This window comes from Dermacentor silvarum, chromosome 9, assembly GCF_013339745.2.
Source record: "Dermacentor silvarum isolate Dsil-2018 chromosome 9, BIME_Dsil_1.4, whole genome shotgun sequence".
NCBI lineage: Eukaryota > Metazoa > Arthropoda > Arachnida > Ixodida > Ixodidae > Dermacentor > Dermacentor silvarum.
The window spans coordinates 44,595,338-44,607,956 of NC_051162.1; the positions used below are offsets into that span (position 1 = coordinate 44,595,338).

General features: G+C 46.3%; 1 pseudogene; it reads left to right on the forward strand.

Annotated features, from left to right (window-relative positions):
• Positions 1 to 10,761: 10,761 nt before the first annotated feature.
• LOC119463563 (uncharacterized) lies at positions 10,762 to 11,543 on the forward strand (annotated as a pseudogene).
• The last annotated feature ends 1,076 nt before the right edge of the window (positions 11,544 to 12,619 follow it).

Genomic DNA, 12,619 nt, shown 5'->3' on the forward strand with positions numbered 1-12,619 from the left:
CTTAGTTCCCTGTGGTGCAGTTTATTCTTCCACATTTGTGTCAATGTTGATATGGAAAATCTACGAATATTGTAATATAAATAGTTTCCTCCCTTGTGACATATTTGGTGAAAATTCACTCCGGATTTGAGTATTGGCGCAAATATTACCATTCGTATTTATGTTGTTCAACTGCTCCCACTTTAATTTGTTGGTATTTGTGTCCGTCCGGATTAGGGCCATGTTAATGCGTTTGGTGCGTGGGATATGACGAGCAAAGAAATGATAAGTATATGCTGTTCCTTTTGTTTATCACTGCTGGTGACACAGCTCACTATTGACCAGAACGGGTTAGATCTTCTCTTTGCCAATTTGGCCTGAGGCGTACAATCCACACCTCTATTAGCGGGCATGGCTGATCACAGCGTTGTTCTCTGTTAGATGAATCTCATATATGCAAAGATAATAAGTAGCGGACACTGGCGTATTTACACCTCTAGGAAAGCGCGCGTAAATGAGATATCATCCGCACTGGACGCATATTATTACACATTTCTAACGCTTTCGGAATCAGAAGGTGTTGATGAACTCTGGTGCGTAGTGAAGAACAAAACGTGTGCGTTGCGAGCAATTTGTGCCGTCATGGTGGCAAGCATCTAGGCGTAGCAAGAGCTTCACGAAGGAAATGCGCAGAATTGCTTGGAGAAGAAAGCATCCTCATTTCAGGTGCAACAGACATAAGCATCCAGACCCATGGAAGTGCAAGGACAAAGGTGCAAGGAAGCACCTTTTGTCCGCGACAGTTAGGTTTCTTGCACAAGGAAAGTAGAGCAAAAATGAATCGAAAGAAAACGTAGATTATAAAAGAAATCCGTCACCTTCCAAGAAGAAGAACTAAAAAGAGCAACAAACGAAATAGAGAGTGCTGCCAAACAACCAAAGCACGCGTATTTTGATTCTTTATATTCGTGAATGAAGGAGCGGATTAAAGAATTTGGGAACTTTATCAAAACGAACCACAACGATAAAACTTCAGTACCGTCGCTTGACAATAATGGCACAGTTGTTCACGACTGCACTGCTAAAGCCAATTACTTTAATTCCTTCTCTGGGTCGGTATTTGGGAGGTGCTCTCATGACAGGGATGTGTTTCTGAACTATGACTGAGAATGTACTGAAAGCATTGATGATGTCATTGGCTCAAGGGGAACTGAATTCTTACTCCAGCGCCTTGTTAAATCGAAGGCAGCTTGGCTTGATGATTTGCCTTCTGTTTTTCTAAATTTATACGCTGCATCTGTGTCTCGATAGCACATGTCATTTTATTAAATATTTAGAACTAAGCAGCCTGCCTGATGACTGCAATATGGTCAATGTTGAACCAGTACACATATCGGGACTATGCATACTGTATCCAATTATCGACGTATTTCGTTATGAAGTTATGTTTGTAAAATTTTTTACACTCTTTTTTACTAGTATTACGAACCACCTCGATACCTATGTATTACCTAAGCCTTAATCAATATGGTTTTAGATGTGACTATTTATCCATCGCTCAAGTCACAGAATGAAAATATGATGTAGGAAGTGCCTTCGACGTGAGATGCTCCATTGACGCCATTTTCTTGGATTTACAGAAAGCTTTCGATTTTATTTTGCTTGAAAAGTTTTCATGGTATAATTTTAAATCACTAAGTGATTTCCTGGATTGGTAGAATACTTACTTACTAAACGCCAGCGCGTAGTTATTAGCAACAAAGATCTCAAGAGGTTGATGCGACATGGGAAGTGCTGCAGGGGTCCGTTTTGGTTTCATTGCTGTTTTTAATTTATATGAATGATATAGGTGCTGACCTGTTTTCGTATGTGCGCCTGTTCTCAGACGATTGTGTGAGCTAATGCTTTATCACTGATCAACGGGATTGTGCCTTTTGCAACACGTGTTGAACAGCGTGGTTGCGTGGTGCAATGCTTGGGCGATGCATATCCATTTGCAACAAAAAAAAAATGGCAGTGGGCATGTCGTTTACAAAAAAAAGCGATCCGCCCACGATTACAAATAGTTCGAAAACACTACCGAGCTAATTACGGTGTGCGAGTGCAGATACCTTGGTGTGGTATTTACCCCGACTTATAATGGAACCGCCCCATTGAAAAAAATCCCAGCCATAGCATGGCACACATTAGGTTTATTGCATCGAAATACTAAGCGGCTTCTTTATAAATTAAACACCTATTGTACACAGCGTGTATTAGTTCCACCATTGATTACGCCTGTACCGTGGGGGATCCCTGGCTTAAAATTAACATTCAGCGAATAGAAAGAGAGGAAAATTTAGGGGTTCGATATGTTGTCGGTTCAGCGTAGCACATGCTAAGGAGAACCTTGGCTGGATTTAATTAGGGAAACGTAAAAAGATGCTAAGACTGATATTTCGTGATTAAAATTTTCATTCTCAAACCGGTATACGACGTGAAAGGTACTTCTTCTTGATTATGTTTCTTTAAGACGAGACCACGTGAAAAAAATTAAAGAACAAAGGTGCAAAACCACAAGATTTAATGTGGCATTTTCTCACCGGACTATTTCGGATTGGAACCAGCTTCCCCGCGAAGTTGCCACCGCCACCGAAAATGATAACTGTTTTTGTTGCTCCTGTAGTGCATTTACGGTGGCATGTAATTATGCGAAAATGAATTTTTATCGAATTCAAACAATGTTTTCTTGTAATTGGTAGGCCCCGTCACGTATGTCTATAGTAAATTATTTATTTATATTTTTGTGGTTCATTGTTGGAGTGTTTATTTTCGTGTGTGTTAGTACAATGTTTTATGCACATGACAATTCACCTTTATATTTTCTTTGTTTTCCATTCATTGTACTATATCTCAGCTACTGTAACGCCATTCGTGGTGCTGTGGGTAAAGTGATAAAATGTAAACACCTTGTTTCGGTGTTGTCGCACGTTGTCATAGTGGTTTGGACTATTTTTATCAATTTCCGCTTCTTTGTAAATATTGTAAGATTCCTACGCGCACTAGAAGGTCTTTAATTATGATCGATGTGTTATGCGTCACAGCTATAAAATGTGCTTATTGTATAAATAGGGAGCCTCCACATAAATTACTCAAAACACCCTGCCTTAGATTGTTTTTTGAAACCAACATCAATACCTGCGATAAAAGGACGAATCTCTTGGTGCCTTAGAATTTGGTTGAATGAATACTGAGTGCTTATTTAGCGGCTCAGTAGGGGTTATTTTGAAACCAGCTTGGTTAATCGGTTCCATCATGCAAAAAGTGAGCTAAACGTGCCACCTGAAAATGCGTGCCTGAAGATTTATCTTCAACTAACTTCCCTTCTTAAGGACAAAGGTATCCACTAGCAAAACAGAAGACCATTTGTAATGAATGGGGACACTTCCGAAAGCACCTTAACGCCCTGAAGCTGTCTGCTTGGCGCGAATAAAATTACTGTGAATAAGCAAAAAAAAAAGACTGTGTGCTATCGGGCAATGTAAACAGGCTTGCTTGCATCCAAGAATGTTTATTATTGTATTCGAATAGGATGTACTTACAGAGACGTGACGGCAAACGCGAGATTCTGATTGAAAAATTTTCTTTCATTTTCCGAACCTTGTGCACGCCGGTGAGTGCAATTAATAGAGGAAATTATCTCACGAAAGCGTTTGCATTACTTGGAACGAAGTTTTTACTCTCCGCCCAGTACCAAAAGTCATGTTTAAAATGATCTTTCTGAAAGTTATTGCATCCTGTCCTTGATTCTATCAGATTGACTGTCCATTCCGGTTTGTCTAGCCGGGACGCAGTTATATGCAATGATAAGTAGCGTGTAACAGAAACCAGTTATCGTGAGATATCAGTGGAAGACTCCCTAACTGTTCGAGAGAGCACGCTAGCATAACTGCGGAAACATCGGGACAGCATCAGAACATCTGATCATGCTTTCGGAGGACGCAAATCGTGAGGTCATGTTATTGCAAACTGCATTTTGCTCCAGCAATATAGTGACCGTCGAATGGGATCACGTGCCGAGTCCTGTCAGGTGGAGGCACTGACGTTCTATTCTTCGAGCGCGCATAAAACCGCCTGCATTGCTGTCCTCCAATATGCAGGTCAAATGTATAATTCGGCACATCTGGGATGGAATAACCTCAGAGTTGAAGAATAACTGATTGTCATCTCTAGATTTTTGACCTTGAATTGATTAAATGGTTTCTTGTTAATAGTGAACTTGAACTTGTGAGTGACGTGGTGGACGCTTAATGAGGATTTTGTAGGATGTGTACTTGATGTGATCGGCTGAACGTGTCGTGCAATGCTTGAGATGCTTAGTAGACATGTCGCGCACGCTAGTGGCGTTTTTTTTGTTTAACATCATCAACAACAACAACAACAACCATAAAAAACGCTTCCAAAACGGGGCTTATGGGATGAGTGAAGTGCGCGATACCATGATTAGTAGTGGTGCAGCGATGAAGAAAAGTAGGATAACAAAGATTGCGCACCGGGATATAAGCGCTGTGCTTGGGAAGAGGTGATCAAGACGAAGATCCAAGAGCGAGCACAAGTGCCACAAGAAAGAACAGAACAAGGAGCCAATCATGGCAATGCACTGAGATCAGGACAAGTGAACAAAATTCTGGGGTAATACGTGTCAAAACCACAATCTGATTATGGAACACGCCGTAGTGGAGAACTCCGGATTTATTTAGACCACCTGGCGTTCCTTAGCTTGCACCCAATGCACGGTACACAGGCGTTTTTGCTTTCGCCCGCATCGAAATGCGGCCGCCGTAGTCGGGATTCGATCCCGCGACCTCATGCTTAGAAGTCTAACGCCAAAGCCACTAAGTGACCACAGTGGGTGGGACTAAAAGAACCAGTTATTGAAAACCGCGGTGCTTCGGATGGGGCCAATCGTGTGGAACCGTGAAGCCATGAAGAGAAGAAAAAAAATTACACTATCTTCCCGTAGGGGAACCCTGAGTAGTATGCGAAGCAGCCATGGGGTCTACTCAAGTTCCCTTTAGTTTTCAGATCGGCCTGTTGCCGCTGCCGTTTCGTGGCAACGGCTCGAGCCCTCTTCTGTCTGCGCTGACACTGGCGTTGACGCTGGCGCTGTCCGTGGCACTCATCGCGGCGTTGCGCGAGGAGAATGACAGGACGAAGTGAATGATGATGAGTGGGCGAAGCACCGGGGGATCATTCGGGCAAAACTCCGGAAGCAGGCTTCCGGAACCGGAAGCGGAACTGGAAGTGGAAACGGTAGCGGAACCGGAAGCAGAAGCCGGCTTCCCGTTCCGGCTTCCGGAAGCCGTAGCTTGGCGTACATATACTATACATATACATACAAGAGGAGGGGGAGGAGGATGCGCATGCGCAGTGCGGGTGTGGACGCCGCACGGCGGATGGAGGGAGGGAGTGGCATAGCCCCGACCATAAGCTGCATCGCATCTAAAAGTCGAAGCGTTCTGGTAGACGATGCAGGATTTGGAGGAAGACACAAACGAAGGAGGTCCGCCATACGGACCAGGAGTTCCGGGCATGAGCCACCAAGGCTTCATCCTTCTGGGATTACCTGTCAAACGCAGGCCAATGCACTGTTGCACTTCCTGACATCGCCAAGCCCCGGGGTTCCATGCCGAGGCTTGTGGACGCCTGCGCCCGTTGGCAGAACGTGAGTTTCTCCAGGTGCGCCATACTCAAGGTTTCCGCTTCTGCGCCTGCTTCTTCTCAGCCGGCTGGACACAACAACTCATCCGCCATTCACAACGCGCCGGTGAGCTTCATCACTGCAATGGTGACGTGACCGTCGCTTCACCTTTCACCTCGCCCCGCTCATCATGGAACCGTGAACTGTTTTGCGTGGACAATACCACATGTTCCCGATGGCGCTGATGCACGTTGTTAGTCATGTATTATTGTTTTACGGTAATGTAAGCGTTAGCGGAGAAATGCTTCTTAAGGGTTAGCAACCTATTCCAAGTTTCTTGTGTGTATTAAATGTCTTGCGTATGCTAGTGTGAGCAAACGGCTTTGTCCTGTTTTGAGTGCTCCGAAGACACGGCTCAGTGGCCCGCAGCGAAAATAAGGACCACTTGCATCACACTTGCGTTCATTTTAACCTGTGTGGTAGTGGTGTGGCTTTGAACGCAATGAAATATGCCGTGTACATTGCGCACTTTTTTGACAGAACCATAAAGCCTACGAGTTTTGATTCTATGTACACGTGTGTTGAACCTCAACGGTTATTTATCATTGTGAGAAATTCTACGTCTGTATATTCCATCATCAGTTGATTTGGTGCAGTCACAAATGAGACATTAAGTTCAGTGAACCAGCAAGTCGAAAATCAGCAACCAAAGAACGGGTATGCTGTACTGAAGTCATGGGCAGCTTAGAGGACTGCCTCATCGACACAACTTTATGTTTTTGTAACTACGTCTTCAAATCCCTGAAAGTTGTAATCGTATATACAGTATACTAGGTAATGTATCTTGTGTGCAATAACATGTATTTGATCCATAGTTTGTAGGCACCCTCAATGTAGCAATTGCGAGCTCATTTGTGCAATAAAGCTATTTCTGTGTGCCTGGTAGCTCTGTTTTTGTAGGCCTTAAAGGAATACTCAAATGCTCTTTTCGACTGGTAATGTTTTTACATTAAGTACAGTAATTGACCTGTAAGCCCCACGAGAAATTCTAGCAAGCGTCAGAGCGCCCTGATTATATTAAAATACCAGCTTGTCCACGCCGTTACGGCAGTAGGGTGTCACTTATAAGCAGGACATCGCGGTGTATTGTCAACCGCTTCACCCGCCTCCTACGATAAATGCTCGCTACGAAGCACATCTGAATAATTCCTGACGGCTAATTTCCTGAGTAGGGTGGACTTTGTTTTCCTACCACGGCTGTGTCTGTTGTTGTACATGCCTGCAAACGGTACGCCTATTATCACTTCATTCAAGACTCCAGCTGTTATAGCACACCAGCATTCCATACGCTCTGTCTTCCTTAATTGTGGAAATTCACCAACCTGGTAGCTTAACGCTATGGCGTCGCACAGGTAAACTCGAGGTCACGGGCTCTATCACCATTGAGTAGGCCGCATTTTATTATGGGCGATTGCAAAAACGGAGATCTTTTTTTATTTTGGTGTACGTTAAAAACAGGTCAAACATTTTGCAGAGTTCTCTAAAACAAAATGCGTCATTATCAATCGTCCTCATAATATAATATTTTTGCAATCACATATACCCAGATAGATCCAATATGAGGCCATATATTCTCGAAAATACTACATACAACGCCATACAAAGTTTTTATGGCATAATCGCGATTTTTGGTTGTTGCATCCCGCAGCAAGGCGTAGATCATCGCCCTTGCAAATAGGAAGATGTTATTGGGATTGAAATAATAAAAACAAATGCCCTGCCTGCACCACCGAAGTATTACAGGGTGCCATTGCAAACGTGTCTAACTCAGCCTGTGCACAACACTATGCACTAATTAGCTCGTGCCAGCAGCCGACTAGTGGACGTTTCCGGCAACGACATTCACTGGGTGAATTGATGAGACATCGGCCGTCAACATTTCTTGCACCAGGTTTCTGCCATTCGGTGGCAGACGAAATTCGTCGCGTCGACGCAGGTGGTTATTTGTCCGAGACGTCCAGTCATGTACTTGTTCACTGATTTCGAAAACCTGTTTATTTGTTCCATCTAAGTACTTCTATAAATTCACGGGTTCGTCAAGATGCCGGAAGTACATGTAAAGTTGTGTCAACTGTGACACCTCAGTTATGCAATATTATTCTACACGTTCTCCTTGAACTATGCGTCTTCTTTCATTTGTATAAGAATAAAATGAACTACATTGGTAGTTAGCATTAGACTGCGTATTCTATTTTATTGCGATAGCAATTATATGGACACTTCAACCGGATTTCTGCCGGCGCCGTCGCCGTGAGGTTCCGTACAGGTAAAATCTTCGCCACGCGCCGTATGCCCGAGCGGAAGCGTGCGGGGATGCTCGGTATCAGGGAGAGCGAACGCAGTCAATCTCCCACGCGCAAGCAAGGAAGCGGGAAGCAAGTGCCGGAGGGAGCGGGGGGGGGGGCCCTTCTACTCTGCCAACAACCGCGCTGGTCGCTCGCCCGCACCGTCTCTTATCTCCACACGGCTCTGACCTTTGTATGCGCTGTGCATTCGCCGCTCAGTTTCCGTTGAAGCGATAGACCGCACGTACCTTCGCCCGCTGCAGCGTATGCGCTTGCTGCCAGCGTTTTGACAGTCGGTCTGCAAACATTCAGTGTGATCTATTTATGTTTGTGCGCGCTCACACCACGCTTGTTCATTCAGTTAGTAATAGTCGGGCCACATTTTCCAACGCACGCTACACATGCAATGCTGCCCGGATCGGCAGTGCAGCGCTACAGGGTGTATCCCTTTGCACGCGCTGCTCACGGGAAGCGCTTCTCATCAACACCACCGTTTGACACGCGCCTTCTTGTGGTCGTCGAGTCTCTCTTCATGTCTTTCTACTTACGCCGCAGCACAACTGCTTACTTAATCAGCTCATGTTTACTACAATTCATATTGCTACCAAAGCCGCTCACCTTACTGCGTATGACATTGCTATGTTGCTATCGCATTCATTGCTTCACCCTTAGGGTGAAACTGTGACATTTTTTATGTAGTACAACACGAACAAGCTGGACCAAGCTAATGGAGCAATCATGAAAACATTATTTCCCCGCCTTCTTGATTCATTGCATAGCTGGCAGCCCCAAAACTGTAGTATGGTGCCAGGAGTGGTCTAATTCGCAAAAAAATAACTAAGTATATCCTCTGTGGATGTGACCAGTTCAATCATGCACCGAATGAAACACGGCTTCTTGGAGTACTGTTTGTTTGCGAGGACACCCCTACAAGTCTTAATAGCAGCTACTGTTTACGTGGTATCATAAACTTGTGATGCAAGCATCGGCGGGGTTGGTCAAGCGGTTGACGAAGGCGCACAATTGCCCCGTAGTGGAAGCTTGGACGCACGACGCGCAATGCGCTCTTTCCTCTTTCACTCCGCACCTTCCTCATATCATCATAACGTCGAAACTCCAGATGCCTTACCACGCTGCACAATGCTTATCTTCAGTCCTTTATTATCCTGTTGTGTAAAGCTATCGGCGAGACAATCATAATGATAATTCTACCACTGCACACACCTGCGTATCTGTGACAGCACGTGACCAAAACACCTCGCTTTTTATGATGTCTAGAGGAGCTCATGTATAAAGCCCTGTGCCATGAAGCCGCGCGCCACCTGGGGCGCTTTTTGAGTTCGTATCATTAAACATTTGCATAATTTAGCGTTTACTGCACGTTGAAAACATTTAGGTTTGATACTGTTATCTCTTAATAGGCAGCTTGAGGCCAAAAAGGAACGCCGGGAAGCAGTTTTGTGCGAGTGCTACTCAGGAATCAGTGAACGACAATATTTCTAGCAGGGAATGGCGGAGTGACATATTTGACACATTTGCCGAGTGATACGAAACCCAGTGAACCTAAGCATTCAGACGTGCATCTGTAAAACAGTGTTTGACACCCTCGCTTTCACAATAGCTTTCTTTCAGTTTAATACGTACGAAAATATATTTGTTCTCAGTTTTGAACTATGCACAGGTGCACTTCTTGAAGAGCACCAAAGTGTTACTTCAAACCGGTGGTAGGTGAATGTTTTCGACGCGTAGCATTATATGGCGAGTCTGTCGAAAAATTCCACGTGAAGCCGGGAAACCCCTTTCCAATACCGGATGAGAGTGCGCAGTGTAAACACATTGTGCACGGTTGATAACGGCCATTGGTTGTACAGTGCCAAATGACCATTGTCCATGGTAACAATAGGCGTACCTACGTTGGTATCTAACCATTTGCCTGCTCAGCTGGGTCACTGGGAAGCCCGTGGTCGAATAGCTAGCACATCGGGCTGCGAGGCGGACGTAGCAGAGTACGAAACAAACTGCTGTGTTCAGTTTCGTTATTCAGTTCAATTCTTTATTTCCCCAGGGCCCATGCTCAGGCGCGAGGTCTTGCTTGCCGCGCCGGGCTATCTGGGGCCGGTGCACAGGGCGGGGCCCGCGATGGGTCTGGTCCGATCGTGGCGGAGACGGAACCCCCCCCCCCCCCCCGCATTAGGGACATACTCTCCACCTTTAACGAAGTCACAAAGCATTATCAACTTGCTCGCAGGGCACTTCCGTTACCCCACCAAAATCTATCACGGCCTCAATCGGTTACGCTTAGGTTATTACAAACGTACTCGTATCTCAGCCTCTGGATCTATAGTCGTTTCACGGAGGTCTCCCCTTCGTGTCCCGACTGCGGCGGATACAGCGATTTTAACCATATGCTCTGGGAGTGCCCCTCTTTACAGGACCACACGGATCAAGGGATCCTGCAAGACACATTTCATTTACTGATAAAGAGTCATGACTGGTTCGATCAACTCAAGGCAGTCCAGAAGGCCCACGTTTCGGCGGTGAGGCTTGGCCTTCCCGTCCCGACGTGGGAGCGGCCCAAGGTCCTCCCTCCATGAAAACGAGGGGTGACTACTTCCGGACGTCAATAAAGTTTGCTGCCTACCTACCTAGCCAGGGGCGCTTGTGGTATTCGTTATATATAAGGTTTGTGTGTGTTGAATAAACGGCTTTTGTACGTCGGGACGGCTGGAGTCTGACTCCAACCGTCGAAAATAACAAATTGGCGACGAAAATGTTGTGAACGTACCCCCAGCCCCGCTGCACAATCCGGATCCACCCACCACGAGCTTCACCGGGCTTGCTCCGCCACCGTTTTTCCTCCCGACGTCCGGCCACCTGTCTTTGCCGTGAGAGCAGGGGGAGCAGATCTCCAACGTGTACTTGCTGGCATCCGGAGCCGCCGCATTCAAGCCGGAGCAACGCAAGACACTTTTTTTGCATTGTTTTGGGGCGCCAGCGTATTTATCAGACGTTAGATGGAGGGACCAGCGGCGCAGCACCGGCAGCGCCAAATGCCGCAGCCACTCGCCGATGACAAGTCTGTCGTGGTACCTCTTGACAAATACGACACTGCACTCGCCGCATTACGGCACCAGTTTTCAACGCCCTGCAGCGTTATCGTGGAGTGTCATCGTTTTCACCGCCGCAGCCAAAACACAGGCGAGTACGTTCATGACTTTGTTGCCGCTCTACGGGAGCTAGCGTCACATTTTTCGTTTGCCTCGCAAGATGATGCTCTGCGGGATCAATTCGTTGCCGGCGTAGCTTCCAATCACATACGTGAGCGGTTTCTACTCGAGGGTTCCACACTTTCGCTGGAGAATTCAGTTCGAATTGCACTTCAGTTTTAGCAGGCGGCTGAATAGCTAAAGGAGCTTTCTGCTTCCGTCGAGGCAATTTCATTGCGGCAGCATTGTAAACCATCCTGGCATTCTTCGCAAAAAAATTCACAGCCGGCAGCCCCCTTTCAGCAGAATGTAACCAGGAGCGCGGGCAGCTAACGTGCGCCGCAGCTGAACCGAGAACAGAGTAGCCGTTTCGTTTCACCATACTGTTTCTAGTGCGGCTGGCGGGACCACTTCGCATCAGCGCCGCAGTGCTCAGCGCATGACTAGACTTGTTCGTTTTGCGGTCGCAAGGGCCACTTTCAAAAGGTATGCAACCGAACATGAACTCAAATATAAGTCCGGGTCCGTGAACTTGAATTTCATGAAGAGGTTTCGTCATGTAGCAGTGCTGAGCAATTGTTGACTATGCAAGGTTCTGCGCTTAGCGAAGTTCATATTCGAGTGCAAGTCGCGAATGCCACCTTGACATTCCCTGTCGATTCAGCGTCGTCTGTTTCAATCCGGTCGGAGCAAGAATTCAGTCGATATTTTTAGAGCCTACCTCTCTTGTCTGCTCCGCCTGTCACTCTGTTTGACTACTCTCAACGGCCGATTTCCGTGCTAGGTCCTTTTCGGGCAGACGTTCGGCTTAAAGGCCGCACAGCATCTCTGCGTTTTTATGTTGTTCCCCGAGAAAGTTGTCTGATGGGTCTTGACGGCATTACAGCCTTTAATCTTCGCATTGAGGGTTCTGCTCTCAAGTGCATTCTGCTCTCGCTGCTGCCGACTGTCACTGACCCATTATCCTGTTCCATTTCCACACAGTCAAGCGCACAGCCCCGTGACAAAGATCTTCCGCCAGCCTTAGTATATTGACACGTATACATGTTTATCTTTCACCGGTGGCCGCTTTCCACCGGCTAACAAATGTAAAACGTTATCGCTCGGCGCAGGACGCGCCTGTATCGGAAGTTTCTAGAACGTTATCGATGCTTCTTTCCGTTGCCTATTTTCACCGACGCTTATGTTATCTGATTGTATGACCGACGAGAATTGTCTAGAACTTTCTGGAAGACCCGTGGGCATCAGGGATTAATCTGGAACCTTCGATGACTCAGGTATAAAAGCCGACGCGTTTCGCCGCTGATCAGATTTTCTACGACCGCCGACTGTGTTCGTCGCCTTCGTTGTGCTTTGAGTGTAGCTTGCTTTTGTGGGCACAGGTTCGCCCAATAAAGAATCAGTTTCGT